A 27,285-nucleotide genomic window follows, 5' to 3' on the forward strand; every position below is an offset into this window, starting at 1 on the left:
CGCTGGGCACCATGGTCCTGGGGGACCAGGGCGCTAGGCGCTCTGGTCCCACCTCCTGGGACAGCAGGGTGCAAAGGAGGTTCAGGCCAGGGTGCAAGAAAATGCAGTTTTCAGTGTCATAATCAGGTTTCGGGGTCTCCATTCAGGTTGTGTGTTGCGTCGCCATCGTGAAGACCCAAATGCAGTCGAAATTGCAAGTGTCGCAATTTTAGGACGCTACAACCTCATATAACATTAAAACACATGAATAAGAATACACGTCAAACACTTTGCATACCATATACATTTAAACAAATCAATACAAGTTACATCCAAATAAATCCACACACTTAGTTATCATAATCCTCATAATTTTATTCATTCATAAGATACGCATCATATTTCCAACATCATAATAAAGTTCTGCAAATCCAGATATAGCTGACATACGTTAGTTCAAGATTATCCAATCTGTGGATCTTTTAGGATTTCAAATTCATAATGCATCAAAATGTATACCTCAAGGTGAAATAACTCTATAACTTGGTTCAATTACTTTTCTCACCAATCTATCTGTCGAACACAGTCCATTCTATTGAATTATATAGCATTTATTAATAGGGTCAAACATGGTCAACTAAGTTAATCAAAGCTTGGTTTGGGGAAGGCCTTACATCCTCCTCCCCTAGAGTTCGACTTACTCCTGGAAGTCACATGAGTAGAATTACGAGGTAGGGACATAACATTTCCCACAATTTCAAAGAGTTACTCAAAATTTTATCTTGCCTACTAGAAGGTTGAAATACCAAAATCAACTTATTTTTGTAATTAACTTAGTATCTACACAAGGTTAAATTCTTAGTATTTTTATTACATTTCCCTTAAATCTCAAGTAGGTGTTTACAAATTTCTATCTTCCAACAACTTACATTAATGCACCATCCAAACTATATCAATAATACACATCAACTTCCACAATCAAGGTTACACATATTGAATTTCTAGGGGTCCTACTTTGTTTAGGATTTGTTTAAAAGCATGTTTATCCTACTGTATTCTCGTCCAAGCATGTTACTTAAGAAAATTGTCATCACACTCAACCTAACCGAATCTACTTATTCTACATCAAGGCATCTCATTAGGGTGTTAATAAAATATTTGCTAACCTGTCCTAGGTGCATAATTTCTTCCAACTTTTCTTTTTAGATAACAAGGCATAATCAAATTTAGGTCCTCCAAATCTACCCCTATATAGGGTAGTTTTCTACCACTAAGGATTAAAATGTTTTTATAGTGGGCAAGTGCAAGGTAATGAGTCACAAATTCGCGGAAGTCCGCGCATTGGAAAAGGTGCTCTTATAAACGGGGGCCTGTTTTCAAAAAACGGGGGCCCGTTAATGCTTCGGGCTCCCTAGCCAAAAGGTAATGGGGGTCCGAAGCAAAAAAAATGGGCCCCTGTTTTGTTCTAAAATAGGGGCCCGCTTTTAAACAAAACGGGCCCCTGTTTCTAAATCGCATTTTTCCTTTTTTTTCCACAAGCCACCCTTGTTTGAAAACGGGGGTCCGTTTTGTGGAAGTTGATTCCACAACCTGCCACTTAGCTCGGGATTAGGCCCGGTATAGGCCTGGGATGGCCACACCTGAGACATGGACCTGCAAATTCAAATCTCCATGAATAAAAGCACAAATATGAACTTCAGAAATAGTTTATGCGCCTCTAATCAGAGAATTTTTATACAAAATTAAAACCCATTTCGGATTATACTATCTAGATTCTAAATATGTAAATTTATTTAAAAATTGATTATTTTAACTATTTTTCATTTATTTTATACTAAATCGGATCCATAAATTTGAAATATTAACTAATTTTGTTAATTTAATAACTTTTTTTATTTTAAAGAATTTTGGAAAAAAAATTATATGTCATCAATATACACAAAATTCTTTTGTATTTAAAAAAAAATAAAAAAAATGTTAAGTTTAGATCAAATTATGTGGGTCGTACACGTCAAATTTTTAAAAAGATAATTACGGCCATTAAAAAATTAATTTAAAAAAAAAAATAGAGAAAAAAATACAGAAAAATATGCACATCAATCTTCAGTGTGTTACAAACCATTTCCCAAAATGGTTTGAGAAAATAATTTTAATTGTGTCAAAAAGTGTGGGTCATACACATGCATGGTATGGTCCTGAAACAGGCATTTTTAAAACATAGTTTTTAGAACTCCATTCAAAAAGTTATTTTTTATTATGTGGGTATTAAAATAAATTACATATTTGGAAAGTACACTCAAAGGGATATCTTTTATATTCCTGACTTTTCCAAGATTCAATCTCTAAGTGTTTAAAAATTTAAGCTCAAATGAGACAAAATCTGAAAATCAGGGAAAACACTTCCACTTTTTGGCCAAAAAGTGGACTCATCTTCTTGCACTGACCCTAGTTCTAGGCACCAAGGTTCAAGTTTCATAGGGTACATTATTCACAATTCCCAAACATTAAGGTATATAACAATCCCATTCTAAGGGAGTGATGATATTATTAATACTTATTTTAGATACCATCCACGCAATCATCTCCTTACACATGCTAAATTTACCAGTCGACATTCATTACTTTCGCAATTCATTAGTCCTAGATCACACTATTGTTATAAATTTTTCCTCTTTTAGGTTACTCTCAATTACTCTTATTTAGGAGGATCTTCCTTCCTTTATCTTGATTTGATAAAAATATATCATTTGTTAATCTTTTGTGCCTAATTTCACTCCTTGCGATATTCTCCCTTGACACACTATCAGTGGTTCAACAAACATGATAGATATTACACAAATCACATCACTAGGGATAGTTATATCAACCATCAAAATGACCACTTGACACTTTACAAAAATACAAGTTACTTCTGTCAAGTCCAATAAAAAGAAGAAAAATGCTGGCAATTGAAAGATATTAAAACTAGAAACGTGGAAAGTGCCATAGCTCAAATAAAAAGAAACATAAATTTATTGGTCCTTTCATCATAAAAATAAATAAATAAACATAAAGTACTAGCCCCCAGGTCACGAAATGCTATTCAAAGAAAATCAAAAAATAATGTCAAATCAAACTCGAAACAAGATGACCATTCTAGCCATGCTATAGAGAGTAACTGTGACACATCACCCAAGATCACACGTCCTGAGTGTGTTAGGAAGTGATTATTAGACTCTTGAGATTCTTAGATTATCTATATTCCTTTATTATTTACGATATATCTTATATCCATGAGATTGCAATTGCTTAATAGATCATGTTTCATTTTAACCTTCACGTGATTGCTATCGCAAGCCACACTTTCTGATATGATTCATTATCTATTCAGGGTTATTTAATATCCATAATTATATCTAATAGGTGATTGCACTAACTCTAGCATTCTCCATCCATTCTTCTTGGATTTTCGTTAATTATCTTAATATGCTAAACCTCAATTCAATGTTACGCGGTAACTCAAGCATCGACACTTTCATGTCTTACACATACGGTTGATAGTTCGGTACAAAATTGACACTTGTTTACTTAGCACCTTATGCCAGCTCCTTATATTTTCACCTCTAACATTCACTTGCCTTCATTAGGTAGGAGCTTGTTGCCAAATTACTAACACTTATGGTTAAGAGCCATTTGGGGTGGAATTATTGTCAAGTAAGGTCGATACTGGTTGACAAAAAATTCTACCCACACATTTCATGACATAATTCAAACAACTTGGAGAGTGGACTTATTCTCTCCTATTTCACTTATGCAACTTATGAAATCAAGGGGGTGTGCACTCGAAAAGTGACCAACACCCATCCTTTTTAATTAAAATATAGTAAAAGAGTAGTTATCTCGTTCCATATTACTTATTTATATTTACTTACTAGCCAAATTCCGGCATATCACAACCTTCAATCTCTTCAATCTAAATAACCCTTCTTACCATCCTAATATCTAGTTATCCTATTACGGTGTAACATAAGGATGTCCAATGATTACCAATGTCTTAAGACTCCCATCATTTCCAAGTTCTCCCTTAGCTAACCACATAATTCGGCTCCTTATCAATGATCTCATAAAATATTTTATACTGCCAACTAATTCTCATTAAAACTTTAGTATTATATTATTGTTATACAATCTTTCCATAAGCCATGCCCATCTGCATGTTTCTTCATCCATACTTAATGTCTTTCACATACTTTCACACTTGAGTGCCAAAATTTCCAAAGCTTCTTCGATTGTGCTTAGTAGTTAAATCGTGTTACATACTGTCTTGTACCTAGCGACTAACCATGATTGGGTTGCACTTTTCTCCTTAGTTTCTGAACGAATATTAGTTACTCATTCCTAGATTATAAGATCCTAATACTTTTACACTCCTTGCACTTCAATGGAGATCTTTGTATGATTCCCACATCAACTCTACTCTCTCTTTCATTATTTAAGTTCTCCAAGATTATCTTCCCGTAAAAGAACTAGTTGAGGTTTTACTTGCTTGTTTCCCCAATTATATAACCACGGATGAACTTAGGGTTTATTGTAATTATGTGTTTTAACCCAAGAAGTTCATGCCTCCTTTCTCCTTATTTAACTCATCTATAGCATTATTAGGGTTTTTAGATCATGGAGTTTTCCATTCATCAGTTTAGTTCTTACCTTCAGGGTTATCCAACTCTAGCTTCACTGTATTGCTACTAACATTGTCTAACAAATGCTCTTAATAAGAAATCTAGCATAACCACATTCTTAAGGTACCCAGTCATTAGGTTAGGTTAATGCTTCTTTCTAATATTCGCAAGAGTACCTCATAACTCTCCTTCATGGTTGTCTCCAATGGCGGCCTTGGTTTTTTTAACCATCATAATTTCACATAGCTTAAAACTTAACTTGAACTGTCTCTCTTATTTATCTTGTTTATGGTGCCTTCATCTAAGGTCTAACTATCTTGCTTGTCTTGCCATGTCAAGAACATATCTCGATGGATGGCATTCTTTTAGTTACCATCAGATGTATTTTATTGTAGAATTTAACTCCTCGTACTTGATTTGATTAGGGCAATTATTGCATTTAGGTTCAAATTGAATGGTAACCTCATAAGTACAAAAGATCTATTTTTTGTTATTTAAACACTGAAAATACTTCATATAAATAATAATTTAAAATTTCGCAGCCTTTGGGGTTTTTATTATGCCATAAACCTTATGACTAATAAGTTCAAATTTCAGGGCTTTTAGTGACCCTTGGAACCCCTTGAATTGATATATGTTGATCTATTGATTTACAAGAATTTTCACTTATGTTTCACTTTGTTATTTTGCAAGTTTTCCACCGAGGTGTTATACTTCAAGCCATAGTTTGTTTTCAACTAAGTTATGAATGTAGCCCATGCTCACCAGTGTTTTGAACCTAGGGCTCTGATAACAAAATGTCATGCCCAAACTTTTGGGCCAAAACATAGTCAATTTTTTTTTTTTAAAACACTTATTTACGTGCAATCATAGCTTAAATAGTTGTGGCAACTTAACATGTTGTTCCAAATGATTCCTTTTTTTTACATTATAAGGTTTCTAAAGAGAACGACGAATTAAAGTTTAAATAGAAATCTAAAGTTTCGATAAAACTCCTAGATGACAAAATCAAAATATTACTTACGTAACAATTACGATAACTCTAATAATCAAGAGATCAAATTAACTTTATAAGGGTACTAATCAATTCACTCAAAAGACCATTTCTTTAGTTACATTTCATAATAATAATTAGATCAACTTCTACTAAGAAGACATTAATATAATTACTAGATTTGATAATATCCATTATTTACTAAATATCAACGCTATCACTATTTCATTTCATTAATATCATCTAATTGAGCAGATATATTTAAGGTGCCAAACATCATTATGATAATTAAATTATCAAATAGAAGTATTGTCATGCCCAAAATTTTAGGGCAAGGACGGGATCATTTTTTTTTTAAATCGCACTTAAGACATTTAAGTTTGGCAAATAAAAATGCTATAACATGTTTTGTCTTAACTATGTTTCAGAGTTAACTTTATCTACTAGCTCAAGTAATCAAATTAATTAAAATTATATGATGGATTCTAATGGAATAGCTTTATTGTCGCATCGCTCTTAATCAATAACTAAATCAATTAAATAACGTAGAAAAAGATTAATCTCCAATATCCATTCATTGTTCTTAGGATCTAATTAAACCAGTCCTAGCACTTAGTTTTATAAGTGTCTTTATTTTACTTAACAATAATTAAATAGTAGATTAAACTAAAACAACTAAAGGGTCGATTATATTCGAAAATGAATATTTTCCTATCAAGTTTAATCACATGCACCTACGTCTAGGAGAGCTAAAAATTAAACCCTCTAGTCCAATAATTTACATTTAGAATTAAATTCCCTATTTGTTTAATTTCAAACATCTAAATTTATTTAATTAAAATTAAATATTATTTCATAGATTTTTAATTCAAAAAATATCTCAATCTATTTAAATTTAAATTTAAATATTAACTTCATCAATACTTAATTCATAAACATCTCAATCTATTTAAATTTAAAATACATATTAACTTCATTAATATTTAATTCATAATCATCTCAATCTATTTAAATTGTTTAAAAATTAAATATTAACTTCATTAATATTTAATTCATAAACATCTCAATATATTTAAATTTTAAAATTAAATATTAACTTCATTAATATTTAATTTGAAACATCTCCACCTATATATATATATATATTAAATCCATAGGGTTTTACCCATGCAAACCCTAACCCTTATTTATAATATAAAATAAGTCTCTCCTTATTTTATTTTATTTTCATTAACGACATTTTACCCTAGCCCTAGCTGGGCTAGGGTTTCTTCCCCTTTTTTTTTGTTTTGGGTTTGTGCAGGGGCCGAATGGTGTCCACGGGGAGCGACGACCATGGCAATGGGTGGGGCAGAGATTGTGAGGGCAGCAGATGGGCGACGCCGCTCATTGTGGTCACCCACAGTGGTGTCGGTCGGGGGCACCCACTATGCCTTGCACAATGTTTGGCCCCACCGTCCACTATGCATTGCATAGTGGGTTCAGCCCGGGTCGACCCCCCCGAACATTCTTTTAAATTTTTATTTTTTTTTAATTTAATTTTTTTTTTATGTATGTATGTATGTATGTATGTATGTATGTATGTATATATATATATATATATATATATTTTATATATAAAAGAAAATATAATGTATAGACAAAAGTATTTTAATTATAAGTATGTATTCGAACATAGAAGCTTACTGTACAAAATACAGAAGTTATTATATTGTCTTTTTTTTTTTAAACATCTCTTTTTTTTTCTAATAGTTTCATTGAACTATTCTGAAATAAAGCAATGTATTTTCTTTTTAAACATTAATTTACAAAAGAAAACAGAGATAGACTATTTAGCTGAAGTTTTATTTTCTGCAATATAAATCACAGAGTAAAATAAATCTAAACAACACTACATAATTCTAGAAATTATTGAAGTAAATCTTAAAGATAGCCATGATGATTTCATTTAGATTTATTATCTGCAAATAAATAAAATGACAGATACAATAAACTTTACAGCAACTATATAAATGTTATATGGTTTAAAATTTAACTTTAGAGATAAACAGAGGAAATAAATGGATCCTTTTATTTTTCAGAAACTAACATGCAAAATAAGCTTTTCATCTTCAAAACTTCCTATACACCACAATATTTATTTCAAAACTTTAGGAAATAAAATCAGAAATAATCATTTCCTTTTCTACAATATAACTTAAATGGCTATTACAAATCTTTAAATCTTATCTCCAAGATACTCTTGTCACTTTATAAATAGGTCTCTCATTTCTAATAAATGAGTAAAATAATAAATACATAACCAAATATTTTTCTGCAACAACTAATTCCAACCACATCTACTTGCCCTGTTATTTTCTTCTAACAACCTGCAAATAAATCAAAGGTTGTGACCATGGAGAGCTCACCTCCTAGCCTAGGCTAACTGGTAGCCACCCTTGAGCTTGGAGAACCAAGCCCTAGACAAGTAACACACATGCAAACACAAATAGACAAGGGAAAACAACCACAATCACATTCCCAACCAAGGCTACACTACATCACACATTGTGATGTCTTTTTCAAGGGTGGCAGTGGACCAAGTACCCTGAGGAGACTGCAAATATGGTAAAACATATAGCCACCTCATGGCAAACCAAATACATCAAGTATAACAACCCCATATTCCTTATGCCCCCTAAGGCATTCATGCCTTATTTCCCTCCTTATGACCCCCAAATGCATAAACGAGTCATGCAACAAGGGTCTCAAAATCCCTTGTGATCACTCTCATAACGAGAGCCTCTCACTTGAGGGTTGTCACTTCTACCACCCATAAGACCATCCTCTCTCCCAAGAGTAGGAGGTCTTGATTACTCCCAACACACATAAAATGCATACAAGAAACAAAAATAAAACACCAAATAATCTTCCAAGGGAAATATGCAAGAAAACTAGCCTTTAACACAAGAAATTCTTTCAATACTACATGCAATATGAAAACATTACAAGAAAGGTAGAACCAACCTTAAACTACCCAAAGGTATGGTAGTTTTGTTGAGGATGAGTAGCCTAATTCCACAAATATTTCCTTTCTACCCTTAGCCAAATTCTCAATTCCAAATCTATTCTTTTTCCTTTTCCAAAATTCCTTGTCTCCAAAAATGGAGAGTGGGTGATTACCCACAAAATCTCTCATTCCTGCTTAAGAAGACCCTAGTGAGAGTTCTCACAAGTTTCTAAAACTAAAAAGGAAAGGTAGGAGAGAATGGGAAAGGAATCTCACATCCAAAAGGAAAGTTTACAACTTAGATGATCTTTCTAATTTCAATTTTCGCACAACTTAGAAAAGTCACTTTTTAGGGTGTCTAAATGGTCACATGAGAGTTGGTACATGCCTAAAATTACTCCTAACCCTTAGGTATACCTTATGGGCTTTAGGAAACCCTATTAAACTATGCCTAGGTGTCCATTTAACCCTTTTTAAACCCATTTGAAGTTAATTTTTGGGTCAAACTTAAGTTGACCATCCCAAAGATTCTTTTCCCAAGGCAATTATGGATTTACATTAAATTAATTGAAAAAGCTATGGTTAAACAACTCCCTCCAAGAGACAAATCTAAAATCCAAAACCTAAATCAATCACGTGTCAAGTGACACAATAAAAATACTTTTACGAAATTATACATGAAATCTTGTCTCTTGTTGGATTTACACAAATAAACAAAATTTAATTTAACATTCATGCAACAATCACTTTTACAAATAAAATACGATACAAACGGGGTGTTGTCTCTCCAAATAGACAAACCCTGGTTTTACGAATGCACATAGGTCTAGGTTTGGTTCTCCATAATATTTCCATGGTCACATGGATAATTTTCATGCACATCTCAATTACACATTAGTAATTTCAAATAACCTCATATAACATTAAAACACATGAATAAGAATACATGTCAAACACTCTGCATACCATATACATTAAACAAATCAATACATCTTAAATCCAAATAAATCCACATACGCAATTATCATAATCCTCATAATTTTATTTATTCATAAGATACGCATCATATTTCCAACATCATAATAAAGTTCTGCAAATCCAGATATAGCTGACATACGTTAGTTCAAGATTATCCAATCAGTGGATCTTTTAGGATTTCAAATTCATAACGCATCAAAATGTACACCTCAAAGTGAAATAACTCTATAACTTGGTTCAATTACTTTTCTCACCAATCTATCTGTTGAATACAGTCCATTCTATTGAATTATATAGCATTTATTAATAGGGTCAAACATGGTCAACTAAGTTAATCAAAGCTTGGTTTGGGCTGTTGGACACTTCAGCATGTTTGGATCAGTGAAGTATGTTTGATTACATGTGATACGTGCTTCATGAGCATATTTTGGTCAGTTGGTATTGGATTGGTATTGGATACTATCATACATTTTGGTAAACCCTTACCGATATTGGTTTAAGGCTCTACCAGTATAGCTTTCACTAAGGAATCTTAACAAGATGCATAAGTGGTGTTGGTGCAGCTTCTACTTGTATTTCAAGATGTTGAAGATGTTCTTTGATCATGATTTAACTGCTTGAAGACATTTCTTTGGCGTAGTGGACCTAGAATAGGTCCAGTACCTACCTAGGCTATGGAGTAGTATCATGCTAACATGTACTCTACACATTACCAAGATGTTTCGAGATGATTTATGGATTTTTTATTATTGTTTTGATCTTAAGCTGAAATGGCATATCAATGTAATATGGATTTATGTAATATCTTTTAGGTGGCTGACCTAATTGGATTAGGCCTTAGGGTTTGTATAAAATAATGTAAGATCTCATTTGTAGATTGGGGTGTGGGATTATGTGTCGTGGTCTTGGAATGCAATATCATATGTGAAGGAGATTTGGTCAATCATAGGTGATCGAATTGGATTAAGGAAGAGGTCAGAGTCCTCAGGCATTGAGCTTAACCGGGACTGTAATTAGGCATGGTAGATGCTATTTCTGGCAGTTCACTCTATTGGATTGTTGTCCATTTATCTTGAGATGGTTGTAGCCTCTTAATAATCAGTGAGACTCTTTTGTAATGAGCAGTACGCTCTAGGTAGTGTTCCTTCCTGCAAGTGCAGGCCCCTCATTATAACACATACTTTCTACAGAAGTATCATCTGACTATAGTTAGGCTTCCCACCATAGTTTTCCCCTTTACGAGTTTTCCATGTACAAATCATAGTGTTATATGGTATGGTTACTTTGCATTGATTATCTATTTAATTATCAAGTTGTATTGTTTACCAGTACTTGTTCCTACCGGCATCTGTATGTGCTTTACCGATATTTAATTTGTTTAAAGGTTATTAAGTGGATTAAAAGTTATAATCTGTTAAAACTGATTCACCCCCCTCTTAGTTGTTCATCAGTTATCCTAACACACAAAAGACTAAGAACAGGAGGAAATAAGAAAATATGACTACTGCAAATGAGAATCTTAGAATCATCAACAAAGGAAGAAGGAATGGAGCAAACCAGTAAGAAAGATCTCCACAAATTTGGGAAAATAAATTTGTAAGTTACAAGCCTCCTTCTCTAGTTATTGTTTTGCATGCAAAGGTTATGGGCATAGAGAAAGTGAATGTAGGAATAGGTTTATCAGAAATGATAAACCTATTCCTATAAAATTTTAAATGATAAATTTAAATTTTAAGTGAATGTAGGAATAGGTTTATGCATATGAGTATAAAATTTTAAATGATAGATTTATGCATAGATCTGCTCCAAGTAGTGGGAGAAAGAATGTTTTTGTTGTCCTAAGTGATAGGGATGTTGTATGTTATAATTGTAATAAACATGTTCATAAGAGTCATGAATGTAGAAGAAAGTCATATCAGTCTAATGGTAGCTCCTACACCTCCTCCTACAACAAAAATGTAATGAATAACTATAATGGTCATTATGTAAGACAAGTTTCTGTTAGGATTGGGGAGGCAACTGAGAGGGGGGGGGGGTGAATTAGTTGTGTATTAATTTCAACTCAAATATAACTTAATCAAACTTGATGCATAATACCGGTAAACCAAACTTAATGTCGTTTGATAGCTTAGCAGTTAGTATTAATACCGGTGAAGCTTAATGCATAAAACAGAAAGAGAAACAACATCCACAACACATAACATAGAGATTTGTACTTGGAAACCCTATAAGGGGATAAACCATGGTGGGAAAACTTACCCACAATTAGATGATACTACTGTAGATAGTTTGTGTATACAAATGGCATCTGGACATGCAAAAAGGCCAACCGCCTAGAGCTCACTACTTAATCATAAAATAGGAGTCACACTGACTACAATTGGATGGTTAAATCCAATGATAATGTATTGCTCAAAGTAGCATCTCCAATGCTAGATTTAGTACTGGTTAAGCTTTGATAATCACCTTCAAACCTTCCTTGAACCTTATCTATGGTGTGCTCATATGATCTTCAATATTCGCAGATACCATGTTACAACACCATATATCATATACCATTACTTTTCTACTTCTTATCTCACAAATGAGATCTTACATATATACTAGAACTTAAGACCAAATGTGTAGGTCAACTCACTAAGAATATCACAATAAAATCAATTACAAATAAGTCAAGATGCGATGCATCGTATCAGCTCAATACATTTACAACAATATCCAATCAATAAATCATCTCCATAACATGTCGTGCTGATCTGGAATGCATACCAGTCCATAACCTAAACCAATTTTCTAGTAACAACAAATATATCAACCTGATTAGACCAATAACCAAAACACCAAAACCAAGTATCCAAACCATGTCTTTGACATAACCAAGTGATCTCCAGATGATAACAATTCATCCTCAGTGTCGGTGAACAATATAACCTATCGGCGAACAATATATTGGTGACTGCGCATAAGGCACTGAACATGTCGGTGAACAACAATGTGTCTGTTCAACATAACCAAAGATATCTAGAAGGATAAGTGTTGACATCAATCACAAAACTAATGCAACACATCCATAATACCAATAATCTCCCCCTTTGGCATTGATGGCAACAGAAGATGGAAAAACATCTAAGTGCCAAAATAGAATGCTAAAAACCATAACCAACAATCTCCAGAATAGATCAATACCTGAAGTCAAAATGAAAATCACTCTCTGCATTTTGATTTGATTAATCTCTCCCCAAAGGATAATGTTTTCTAAATACAAAGTTTTTCCATAGAGATCTCTCCCCCTTTGACATCAAATACTAAAGCAATACAAATACCAGAACATATAATCAATTCATATAACCAATTTTTATAACCAACTATTCCCCTTGAAAAGTAGCTCTCCTCCATCAAATCCAGAAAAAGGTTTCTCTGTTAATTCTGTCAGTTTGATGCCAATCATCAACTGTCTAAGTTTCTACCAATGAGGGTATTACCCCAAGCTTCTCTCTGAGATATTAAAAATTTTCCTTAGGTAAAGGCTTAGTAAGGATATATGCAATCTACTCTTTAGTATTCACATAAACCAATCTTACTTCTTTCGCTTCAACATTCTCTTTCAAAAAATTATATTTGATAGAAACATGTTTAGTCTTAGAGTGGAATACCAGATTCTTTAATATATCAATTGTTGCTGAATTATCACAATAAATGATTATAGGCTCTTTGCATTTTACCTTTATGTCCTTCAACATTTCCTTAATCCATAATACCTGAGTACAATTAGTTGTTGTTGCAACATATTCTGATTCTGTTGTTGATAGTGATGTACAACTCTATTTCTTGTTGAGCCATGAAATTAATATGCTACCAAGAAAGAATGCCCCGCCATTGGTGTTCTTTCTGTCATCTACATCTCCTACCCAATTTGCATCAGTGTATGCACATAAATCAAAATTTTCATTTTTAAGATACCATAAACCAAGATTTGTTGTGCCTTGTAGATATCGGAAAATCCTTTTTACTGTTGATTCATGATTTACTTTAGGATTACTCTAAAATCTTGAAACAATACATACTGCATTCATTATATTAGGTCTTATTTGTATCAAATATAGTAAACCTCCAATCATAGATTTGTATCTTGTCGGATTAACAGGAGTTGAATCATCCTTCAATGTCAATTTGTTAGTTGTAGCCATAGGAGTACTTACCGGTTTGGAATTTTCCATACCAAATTTCTTCAATAGTTCCTTCAAGTATTTTGTTTGACATATGAATATACCTTTATCAGTCTGTGAAATCTGCAATCCTAAAAAGAATTTTATCTCCCCAATCATAGACATTTCAAATTCTTCTTGCATCTTATTAGCAAAGTCTTTACATAATCCATCTTCTCCTCCAAAAGTGATATCATCAACAAAAGCTTCAATAACCAAGATGTAATCATTAGTCACTTTGAAATATAAGTTGTTGTTAGCATTACCTTTAGTGTATCCAAGCTTCAAAAGATATTTGTCTAATCTAGCATACCAAGCTCTAGGAGCTTGCTTCAATCCATACAAAGCTTTCCTTAATCTGCAAACCATATCTTCATTATTTGTCAATGAAAATCCACCAAGATGCTCAATGTAAACTTCCTCTTCAAGATCACCATTAAAAAATGAACATTTTACATCCATCTAATATACTTTATAGTTCTTATGTGCAGCAAATACAAGAAATAATCTGACTACCTCAATTCTAGTTATCAGTGCAAAGGTTTCATTATAATCAATTCCCTCTTTCTGTGAATATCCTTTACACACTAATCTTGCTTTGTTCCTGATTACCTTACCATCTTCATTAAGTTTATTTCTGAATCCCCATTTAGTTCCAATTACATTTTTGTCTTTAGGCCGAGGAACTAATGTCCATGTATTGTTCTTTTAAATTTGTTCTAATTCATCTTCCATTGCTTTAATCCAATGTTTATCTTCACATGCCTCAATAATAGATGCTGGTTCAATTTGAGAAATTAGACATACTTCTTCATTTTCTAGTCTTCCTCTTGTCATAACACCTTGATACTTATTCCCAATTATCTAACTTTCAGAGTGATTCAATCTTACATACCTAGGTTTGTTCACTTGTTGTTGTTCTTCAGTCACTATGGAATTATCTGATGATGTCGGTGTGACTAGATCCACATTTTGTACCGGTGCACTCTATATAGGTTTATTTATGATCATCTCAATTGTCGGTTTAGAATCTATAGACCTTGAATTTCCTCTAAAGTGTTCATCTATCTTCACATTAGCACTCTAAATGATTTTCTGCAATCTTTTATTAAAACATCTACATGCCTTTCTCTTAGATGAACAACCAAGAAATATTCCTTCATCACTTCTAGGATCAAATTTACCAATATACTCATCTCTCCTAATATAACATTTGCTTCTAAATATTCTGAAATATTTAAGAGTCGGAGTATTACCAAACCATAGTTCATAAGGGGTCTTACCAGTTTCACCTTTGATGTGAACTTTGTTAAAAGTGTAAACCATTGTATTCACTACTTCCTTCCACTACACATGAGGTATATTTTGTTCCAATATCATGTTTCTAGTTGCATCCATAATAGTTTTGTTCTTCCTTTCCACAATTCCATTTTATTGAGGTGTCTGGGGTGCTGATAGTTGTCTTCTGATTCCATTCACTTCACAAAATATATTGAACTCCTTAGATGTGAATTCTACTCCTTGATCTGATCTCAAACATTTGATTTTCTTACTAGTTTCATTCTCTACCATTGCCTTGAACAGTTTGATTTTTTCAAAAGCTTCTGTTTTCTCCTTGAGAAAAGTGACCCAACACATTCTAGAATAATCATCAATAATTAGCATAAATTATCTATCTCCCTGTAGACTTCTTGTTCTTGTTGGACCACACAAGTCAGTATGGATTAAATCAAGAACATTATTGGATTTCTTAGAAATACCTTTAAAAGTTGTTCTAACTTGCTTTCCCATTTGACATTCCTTACATACCAGATTATGAGGTTTCATAATCTTAGGTAAATCCCTTATTACCTTAGTTTAACTAATCTTTACAATGTAATCAAAATTCACATGACAAAGTCTCTTATGTTGTAACCAACTTTCATCAATATGTGCAATTAAGTATGTCTTTTCACTGTTATTCAAATGAAAGATATTACCTTTAGTTTGATTACTGGTTGCAATCTCCAAACCAATTCTATTCATGATTTTGCATTTACCATTCTTGATTTGTAACTGAAAACCCTTTTCAACTAATTGACCAACACTCAAAAGATTATGCTTCAAACCTTCAACATAATAAACATTGTCAGCATTGTGCTTACCATCTAAAGATATAGTGCCTTTTATTTTGATCTAACAAGCTTTATCATCCCCAAATCTTACTAGACCTCCACTATATTCCTAAAAAATAAAAGAATTTACTTTTAACACCAGTCATATGATGTGAACATTCAGAATCTATAATCCATTCATCCTTTTGTTCAATTTTAGCTATCAGGGCCTGCTCTACCAGTGGAACAGTAGGTGCCAGTTGATCTTCTTTTATTGCAACAAAATCCCATCCATTGTCTATTAGTTCTTCATCAGTAACTCCTTCATCAGCATAGTAACATGATTTATCTCTGTTCTTCTTAAATTTGTTTCTTTGATATTCAGGATTAGGCTTATATGTCCTTTTAGCTTCTTCTCTCAATCTTGCATGTCTGTTAGGACATCTAGATGCCATATGAATAACTTTATTGTAGTTAAAACATTTAAATGGTGCTTTACCTTCATACTTACTTCCAACTAGACCTTTAGGCATTTTCCTTGCAAATAGTGCTTCAAGTTCTTCCAGTTCTTCATTTTCCCTTCTGATATATTCACATTCTTTTATATAAAGTTCTTTCCAATTAGATTTCTCAGATGATGATGATGATGATGATGATGATGATGATGATGATGATGATGATGATGCTTTGAAGGCTAAATCTATCTTAATTGTAGCAACAGGACCAAATTCCTCAAGCTCAAATGCTGAAAGTTCTCCAACCAAGGTATCTCTAGATACTAATGTATTAGGCATTGTTCTCAACTCATTAATAGAAGTTACTTTCATTTTGTATGTCGATGGAAATGCTCTCAAAACTTTAGAAATAATTTCATCTTCACTTAAGGATCCTCCACAACATTGTATTCCCAAAACAATTTCATTAACTCTTTCCATAAAAATAGAAATTCTTTCATCTTCTTCCATTTTCAAATTTTCATACCTGACCCAGAAGCATTCCAGTTTTGCAATTTTGATAGTGGTATCACCTTCATTCAGTGTCTTTAATTTATCCCAAATAGCTTTAGCAGTAGACCGGTCTGATAATCCCATGATTTGCTGATCTGATAATGAGCTCAAAAGTGCTTCTCTTGCTTTGCAATCATTCTCTTGATCTTTACCTGATGTTGGTGGATTAGGTTGATTCAGTGTAGGACCAACATAGCCATTTTTTGTAACATCCAATATGTCTCTTCCAATGCAATTTAGATGTGTCTCCATTCTGATCTTCCATACACCATAGTTGGTTCCATCATGTTTCAGACTGTCCTTCCTGAAAAAGTTTGTTGCCATAGAATCTCCTCAAGTTGTTAAAATTCTGCTAAAAGAGGACTTGGCTTTGATACCAATTGTTAGGACCTGGGAGGCAACTGAGAGGGGGGGGGGTGAATCAATTGTCTATAAATTTAAACCCAAATATAACTTAATCAAACTTGATGCATAATACTGATAAATCAAACTTAATGTCGGTTGACAGATTAGTAGTTAGTATTAATATCGGTGAAGTTTAATGCATAAAATAGAAAAAGAAACAACATCCACAACACATAACACAGAGATTTGTAAGTGGAAACACGTAAGGGAAAAAACCACAGTGGAACCTTACCCACAATCAGATGATACAACTGCAGATAGTATGTGTATACAAATGGGGTCTGCACATGCAGAAAGGCCAACCACCTAGAGCTCACTGCTCAATCACAAAATAGGAGTCACACTGACTACAATTGGATGGTTAAATCCAATGATAATGTACTGCTCAAAGTAGCATCTCCAATGTTGGATTCAGTATTAGTTAAGCTTTGATAATCACCTTCAAACCTTCCTTGAACCTTCTCTATGGTCTGCTCATATGATCTTCAATATTCACACATACCATGTCACAACATCATATACCATATACTGTTACTTCTCTACTTCTTATCTCACAAATGAGATCTTACATATTGTTGGCATTTGGCATTATGACAGACATGAAGAAATTGTTGGCATTTCAATAAGGATATTGAGAAGGTTGTTGATGATTATGGATATAACTGATTAAGGATGTTTACTGTCTTAATATTATTATTTTTTCATTGATGTCAAGAAATTGATTTTCTAATTCAGTATGATGTTGCCATATCTTGAAAAGTATGATTTGATGAGCATAAAGAAGTCGGTAAAAGACACAGAAAGAATATGATAAGGGGAGGAATAAGTTATTCAATGGGCAACTATTACCAAGTTAGACAATGATGAGATCATGATGTTTAGATTGTTTTGATATCATACATATGTTATTGATTATAAGGTTAATACTATAAGATGTTACCAAGAAAAGAACCTAGTTGGTAAACCCTAAGGAACCCAGTCGGTAAACCCTAAGGTTATCACTATCAGTTAATGAAGGCAGAATGTCTATCGAGTGAAGTTTAGTATTTACCGAGTTGCAACCAAGTAATAACATAATGCATTAAATGATTACATGCATTATTTAATGAAGGAAGTTGATGAGCTGACTATGATTAAATGATTGGTATGTCATGAATGAAGTTTGTTAAAGAATCTATGGAAAAGGAAAATTGATAGGAAGATCTACAGCTCAGATTGAACCACAATACCCTAGCACAAGTTCCAAGAAATGTATGCAAGTTCCTAGGCAGGGTAAAACAAATTCAAATCGAAGGATACATTGAACCTGGTCAAAGTTTGAAGATCTGATGGCTATGATTGATCATGGGAAATGTGATCAAGGAGATTAAGTTGTTAGCTATTGTTTATAAATAAGGAACTCTTGATAAACAATGCATGTGGGGAAGTGTATGCACAAGGATGCTACATAGTGACTACCGAGCACAGAAGCTTGAAGACCTGTTTTGAATAACAGAGTATAGAGCCTAGCAGATGGACAAGATTAGTTCTATGTCTATATTGTATTGAACAAATAATAATCTACTTTAGCATTTTAGATGTGAAGTTGCAGATAGATTTTTATTACTATTATTTTGTAAAGTGACATAAAATCTCTTAACCGAGTGGACTTAACAGTCTTATTTGTAAATCCCTCTAGCAAGGTGACATTCTGATTGAGTGTTTGAAATCCTTTGACAAGGTCACTTCTAACAAGGTGAAGATCCTAACAGATCTAAGGGAAATCCCTTAACTAGGTCACATCTAGCAATGTGTTTGTAATCTTTAACAAGATTTGCTTTTAACCGAGCATACTCTAGAAGAGTATATTTCTTAGTGGGTCCGAAATCCCATAGTGTTTTTTCCCTATTGGGGTTTCCACATTAAATTTGGTGTTATGAGTGTTATGATGTTTATATGCTTTTGAGTTTGCATGTTTAGCAGTTTTGGTATATTGCTGAAGTATATGTAACGGAGGTTGAATCTGATGTTTTTATGGAAGATTAAGTTTGTATGATTCATTCCCCCCCCTCTCATCTTATTAGTTTGGCATCTATACTTATCTTTAAGTATCAAAACTATCAATTGGTATCAGAGCTTTGGACTCTGGAAGAAAAAGTTTAAAGGTACTTGAGGAAAAGATCCAAAGATGTATAAGAGGGATGCACTGAAGCTGAACAAGTCAAGTTTCTCTACATGGTAGAAAAGGATGAAGCTGCACCTATCAGGAGTTGGAGAATATGTTGTATATTATCTGGAGAATGATTTCATCACATTGAGCACCTATTCATTGACAATGGAAGAGATAAAGGCAAAGCAAGAATATATTCAAGCAATGATTGAAATAACATCTGCATTGACCGATTCAGAGTTTAATGATCTAGAAGGCTGCAAAGATGCAAAGGCAATGTGGGACAAGCTCATATCTGTGTATGGAGGTGATGAACATGTTCAAAGAGAAAAAGTGGACAGTCTAAGAGGACAACTTGAATCTATGAGGATGAATGAAGGTGAGAACATAACCTAGTAGAGTACAAGACTAAAGGAGATTGTCAATCAAATCAAAGGAGCAGGTGGAACTATTGAAGAAAAGGATATAACAAGTAAGTTGTTAAGAACCCTTCTACCAGCTTATGCAATCCGAGTCTCTGCAATCAATGAATTAAGGTCTGTACCCAATATGCCAGTTTCTTTAGATGCTAATTTTGGTAAGCTCCATGCATTTGAGTTAAGTAACTTTGATAATAGTGGGTCATCAGTAAATAAAGTTGAATCTACATTTAGTTCTTTTCATCTTGATGAATCTAATGATTACAATGAAAGAAAGTATAAGTACTCTAAAGAAGATCACAGTGGAGCAAGTGAAAGAATTCACAAGAACATGGAGGAAGTACACAAACTATATGAGGAAATCAGAAAGCAAGAAGAGTTTGAAGCACTATTAGCCAGAAGGTTACCGAGAGGCAAAGGTAAGTATAAAGGAAAACTACCTTTGAAATGTTTCAATTGTGATAAGATAGGACATATGGCTTCTAACAATCCTGACAAAGATTCTACTAAAAAGAAAGATTACCGAGATTATAGACAGAAAGATAATCATTATAGAGGACACCGAGACTTCAGAAGAAGAGATAGAAAGTCATTCTTAATAGCCGATGAGGAATCCAATGATGATAAATCAAATGAAACTGATATAGAGGAAGTAGTTTATGTGGCTATAAAAAATGGATCAGATGAAGAAAGGTATGAAGAAAAAGCCCTAATATCTCTCATAAATACTAATGATTCTTGGATCATAGATAGTTGATGCTCACATCACATGACAGGTGATAAACACGAGTTTGTTATGTTAGAAGACTATGATGGAGGCTATGTAAGATTTGGTAATCATGCACCATGTCCGGTAAAAGGTAAAGGATCCATAACACTTCTTGACAATGCAAAGTGCAATAATGTTTATTGGGTTGAAGGTTTGAAATATAATTTGTTGAGTGTAGCACAGCTAAACAATACAGGATACCAAATAGAATTTCAGAAAGGAATTGTCAAAGTTCATGACAAGCATGGAAAGTTAGCTACTACTGGGACACAAACAAAAGGTAACACATTTTACCTTGACTCAAACTGGAATAAATGTTTGTATGCAAAGATAGATGATACCTAGTTATGGAATAAAAGGTTTTGTGATGTAAATTTTGATAATTTGATCAAAATAAGCAAGAAGCACTGAGTAAGAGGTCTACCGAGTCTTGAAAAACCTGAGAATGCTATGTGCCGAGGATGCCAGATGGGTAAAATGACAAGATCAAGCTTTACAAGTAAGTCTTACACTTCTAAGGGAATTTTAGATCTTGTGCACACTGATCTTTGTGGTCCTATGAAAGTTCAAAGTTATTATGGTGATAAATATTTCATATTATTTGTGGATGATTACTCAAGGATGATGTTAGTAATGTTTTTAAAAGAAAAATCAGAAGCTTTTCAAATGTTTAAATGGTACAAGGTAAGAGTTGAAAATGAAACAGGAAGGCAACTGAAATGTCTTAGATCGGATAGAGGAGGAGAGTTCACATCTGATGAGTTCAACTTATTCTGCCATGATCATGGTATAAAAGACAAGTCTCTACATCGAGAACTCCACAACAAAATGGAATTCCTGAAAGAAGAAATAGATCTATTGTGGATTGTACCAAAACCCTGATGATTGAAAAGAAAGTGCCACAAACATTTTGGAGAGAAGCAATAAGCACAACAGTTTACACCTTGAAATGAGTACAACTGAAGAAAGGTACTTTGAAGACACCATATGAAATCTAGTATGACAAGAAACCTAATGTAAGTTATTTTAAAATCTTTGGAAGTAGATGCTATGTACACAAGGATGATAGAAATGGCAAGTTTGATCAGAAAAGTGAAGAAGGAACATTTCTTGGTTATTCTTCTAGAAGTAAAGCATTTAAATGTGTGATCAAATCATGTAACAAAATAGTAGAAAGTGCAAATGTGAAAATTGATGAATTTGCAAAAAGAAATGATGAAGGAAATTCCAAAGAACCAGAAGACTATGATGAATTTGTCTATGTTCAACCGAGAAGTCTTACCAAGCATACTACTAAAGGAAATAAAGATAATGTCCAGTTACCGAGTGATGAAGAAGATCATACAGAGCCTACCGAGCCTGTACTAGCCAAGTATGTAAGAAGACGTCATGCATCAAGTCAGATTATAGGAGATAAGGATGATGCACTGATGACAAGGAACAAACTGAGACAAAACACATGTCTGATATCTGAATTTGAACTGAGAATAGTGAAAGAGGCATTTAACAGTGAAGATTGGATAAATGCTATGATAGAAGAGATTGATCAAATAAAGAAGAATGACACATGGACTCTAATTCCAAGACCGAAGGACAAAAATGTAATCGATACAAAGTGGATTTTTAGAAACAATCTAAATGAAAAAGGTGAGGTCATTCGAAATAAAGCAAGACTAGTTTGCAAAGGTTATGCTCAAGAAGAAGGAATTGATTATAGTGAAACTTTTGCACCTGTGGCTAGGCTTGAAGGAGTAAGAACATTGTTGGCATATGCTACTTTCAAAAATTTGAAGGTGTATCAAATGGATGTCAAATCTGCATTTCTGAGTTGTATATTAGAAGAAGAAGTTTTTATTGAACAACCTGAAGGATTTGTTGAAGGCAAGAATAAAGATCAGGTATGTAAATTGAAAAAAGCTTTATATGGTCTAAAACAAGCACCTAGAGCATGGTATGAAAGATTGCACTCTTATTTAATCAAGATTCGTTTTATAAGGACAAGTGAAAATAGAAATATGTACATGAAGAATGATGAAAATGGAATACTGATCTCAACCATATTTGTTGATGATATTATATTTTGTGGAAATGACTCTCTATGCAAGAACTTTGGAAATGAAATGAGCAAGGAATTTGAGATGTCATTAATCAGTGAGATAAAGTATTTTATAGGTTTACAGATACTACAAATGAAATATGAGATTTTCATTACTCAATCTAAGTACATAAAGGAAATCTTGAAGAAATTTGGAATGGAAGATTCAAAGCCAGTAAGTACTCCTATGACTACCAACTACAAATTATCAAAGAATGATGAATCTGCATCTATTGATGAGACACTTTATCGATCCATGATTGGAAAGTTGCAATATGTTGTTCACAATAGGCCAGATATAGCACATGCAGTAGGTATAGTTGCAAGATTCTCTGCAGATCCTAAGGAAACACACATGTCAACAATCAAGAGAATTTTTAGATACTTGAAAGACACTGAGGATTATGGCTTAGTATATCAGAAAGGAAATTGACTTTGATTTAAAAGTTTATACTGATGCTGATTGGGCAAGCAACATTGATCACAAGAAAAGCACAAGTGGAGGAGCTTTCTTTTTAGGAGAAAGACTAGTGAGTTGGCTTAGCAAGAAACAAGGATGTGTTTCATAGTCAACAACAGAAGCTGAATACGTTGATGCAACATTGAATTGTACCAACATAGCATGGATCAAAGAATTGTTGGAAGGTATAGATGAGAAAGTTACCGACCCAGTAATTATATTCTGTGACAATACTAGTGCCATTAACATTCCAAAGAATCCTGTTATGCTCTCTAAGACAAAACACATCTCTATCAAATATCATTATCTTAAAGAAGAAGCTCAAGAGAAGAAAGTGGTGTTGTAGTATGTTAGCACAAAGGAACAAATAGCAGATATCTTCACCAAGCCACTACCAAGGGACACTTTTGAGTATTTCAGAAGTAAGTTAGGGGTCCTACCCCTATCTTCTACTCATTGACCGAGTTCGGTGAAAGCATCAATTCGATGACGCTACAGAATATCTTTTAGGAGTTGATGTTGATTTACACACTTTAGGATCTTTTCTAAAGGTGTATAGGAAACAATACAGGGAACAAGAATTGAAGACATAAATGCTCTGACCGAGACTAAATTGACACATAACATCAGAAATTCACTTCTCAGCAAAAGAAATTATGTTTTAGATCTTTACTTTTTGGCATTGTTGTCAAAGGGGGAGAAGACAGAAGAAGAAGAGAAGTCTAATGTATGGGGGAGAGTTCTGATGACAAGAGGAGAGCATTTTAGCATTTTAGAATCTCATAGCAATCCAAATCAATTAGGTCAAATCAATTGGATTTGCCATCAATGCCAAAGGGGAAGATTGTTGGCATTTCAATAAGGATATTGAGAAGGTTGTTGATGATTATGGATATAACTAATTAAGGATATTTACTATCTTAATATTATTATTTTGTCATTTATGTCAAGAAATTGATTTTCTAATTCAGTATGATGTTGCCATATCTTGAGAAGTATGATTTGATGAGTATAAAGAAGTCGGTAAAAGACACAGAAAGAATATGATGAATAAGGGGAGGAATAAGTTATTTAATGGGCAACTATTATTGAGTTAGAAAATGATGAGATCATGATGTTTATATTTTTTTGATATCATACATATGTTATTGATTGTGAGGTTAATACTATACTATGTTACCAAGCAAAAAAACCTAGTCGGTAAACCCTAAGGTTATCGCTATCGATTAATGAAGGCAGAATGTCTACCAAGTGAAGTTTAGTATTTACATTAAGTATCAAAACTATCCTAAGAAATATACTCTTCTAGAGTATGCTCGGTTAAAAACAAATCTTTTTAAAGATTACAAACACATTGCTAGATGTGACCCGGTTAAGGGATTTCCCTCAGATCTGTTAGGATCTTCACTTTGTTAGAAGTGAACTTGTTAAAGGATTTCAAACACTCAATAAGAATGTCACCTTGATAGAGGATTTACATATAAGACTATTAAGTCCACTCGGTTAAGAGATTTTCTACTTCTTCTCAAAATAACAGTAATAAAGATATGTCTACAACTTCACATCTAAAAATGCTAAAGCAGATTCTTATTTGTTCAATAAAATCAATTCATAGGACTTATCTTGTCCCTCTGCTAGGCTCTATACTTTGTTGTTCTAATAGGTCTTCAAGCTTATGTGCTCGGTAATCACTATGTAGCATCCTTGTACATACACTTGCCCACATGCATTGTTTATCAACAGTTTCCTATTTATAAACAATCTTCTAACCACTTAATCTCATTGATCACATTTCCCATGATCAATCATAGCCATCAGATCTTGAATCTTGTCCAGGTTCAATGTATTCTTCAATCTGAAAATGTTTTACCTCGCCTTGGAACTTGCATTTTCACCTTGGAACTTGTGTTAGGGTAATGCGGTTCAATCTGAGCTATAGATCTTCCTGTTGATCTTTCTTTACCATAGATTCTTTAAAAATCTTCATACACGGTTTACCAATCATTTAATTCACTCCAGCTCATTAGCTTCCTTCATTAAATATCACATGTAAACATTTAATGCATTCTATTATATCTTGGTTGTAACTCGGTGAATACTAAACTTCACTCAATAGACATTCTGCCTTCATTAACCAATAGCGATAACCTTAGGGTTTACCAACTACGTTCCTTAGGGTTTACTGACTAGGTTCTTTGCCTGGTAACTTAGTATAGTATTAACCTTTACATTTTACAACATATGTATGATGTTAAAACAATCTAAAACATCATGATCTCATCATTGTCTGACTCGGTAGTAGTTGCCCATTGAATAACTTATCCCCATATTCATCATATTCTTTCCCATGTCTTTTATCAACTTTTTTATAATCTTCATATCATACTTTTCAAGATATGGCAACATCATACTGAATTAGAAAATCAATTTCTTGACATCAATGACAAAATAATAATATCAAGATAGTTAAACATCTTTGATCAGTTATGTCCATAATCATCAACAACCTTCTCAATATCCTTATTGAAATGTCAACAATCTTTCATTGTCTATTATAATGTAATATTGCCAACAATCTCCCCCTTTGGCATTGATGGTAAAACCAATTGATTTGACCTTTAAAAGATTCAGATTGTTGTGATTCTGAAATGCTTGAAATGCTCTCCCCCATACATTAGACTTCTCTTCTATTTTCAATCTTTATTTCAATCTGTAGTCTTCTCTCAGTCTTCTCCCATATATTAGTCTTCTCTCCCTTTGGTAGGTCTTCTCCCCCTTGGTAGATCTTCTCCCCCTTTGACAACAATGCCAAAAAGAAAAGAACTAAAACATAATTTCTTTCTGTAAGAAGTTATTTCCTGCTGTTGTGTATCAACTGAGTCTCGGTCAAAGAATTTGTCTTCAATTCCTATTCCCTATATAATCCTCTATATTATTCCAGTATTAGTTCCAATACACTTTTAGAAAACATTCTAAAGTGTATAACTCCAGCATCAACTCCCAAAAGATTTTCAATAGAGTCATCGGATTGATGCTTTCACCGAACTCGGTCAGTGAGTAGAAGATAGGGGTAGGAACCCTAACTTACTTTTGAGATATTCAAAAGTGTCCTTTGGTAGTGGCTTGGTGAAGATATCTACTATTTGCTCCTTTGTGCTAACATATTCCAACACCACTTTCTTCTCTTGAGCTTCTTCTCTAAGATAATGATATTTGATAGATATGTGCTTTGTCTTAGAGTGCATAATAGGATTCTTTGAAATATTAATGGCACTATTATTGTCATAGAATATAGTTATTGGCTCAATAACTTTCTCATTTATACCTTCCAATAGTTGTTTGATCCATGCAATGTTGGTACAATTCAGTGCTACAGCAACGTATTCAGCTTCTACTGTTGACTGTGAAACACATCCTTGTTTCTTGCTAAGCCAACTCACTAGTCTTTCTCCTAAAAAGAAAGCTCCTCCACTTGTGCTTTTCCTATCATCAATGTTGCCTGCCCAATCAGCATTAGTATAAAGTTTTAAGTCAAAATCATTTCCTTTCTAATATACTAAGCCATAATCTTCAATGCTTTTTAAGCATCTGAAAATTCTTTTGATTGTCGTCATGTGTGTTTCCTTAGGATCTGCAGAAAATCTTGCAACAATACCTACTACATGTGCTATATCTGGCCTGCTGTTAACAATATATTGCAACTTTCCAATCATAGATTGGTAAAGTGTCTCATCAACAGATGCAGATTCATCATTCTTTGATAGTTTTAAGTTGGTAGTCATAGGGGTACTTATTGGTTTTGAATCCTCCATTCCAAATTTCTTCAAGATTTCTTTTATGTACTTGGATTGAGTAATGAAAATCTCATTTTTCATTTGCAGTATCTATAAACCTATAAAATACTTTATCTCACCGATTAATGACATCTCAAATTTTTTGCTCATTTCATTTCCAAAGTTCTTGCATAAAGAGTCATTTCCACAAAATATAATATCATCAACAAATATGGCTGAGATTAGTATTCCATTTTCATCATTCTTCATGTACATGTTGTTGTTCTCACTTGTCCTTATAAAACCAATCTT

Source organism: Cryptomeria japonica, chromosome 10, assembly GCF_030272615.1.
Source record: "Cryptomeria japonica chromosome 10, Sugi_1.0, whole genome shotgun sequence".
Lineage (NCBI taxonomy): Eukaryota > Viridiplantae > Streptophyta > Pinopsida > Cupressales > Cupressaceae > Cryptomeria > Cryptomeria japonica.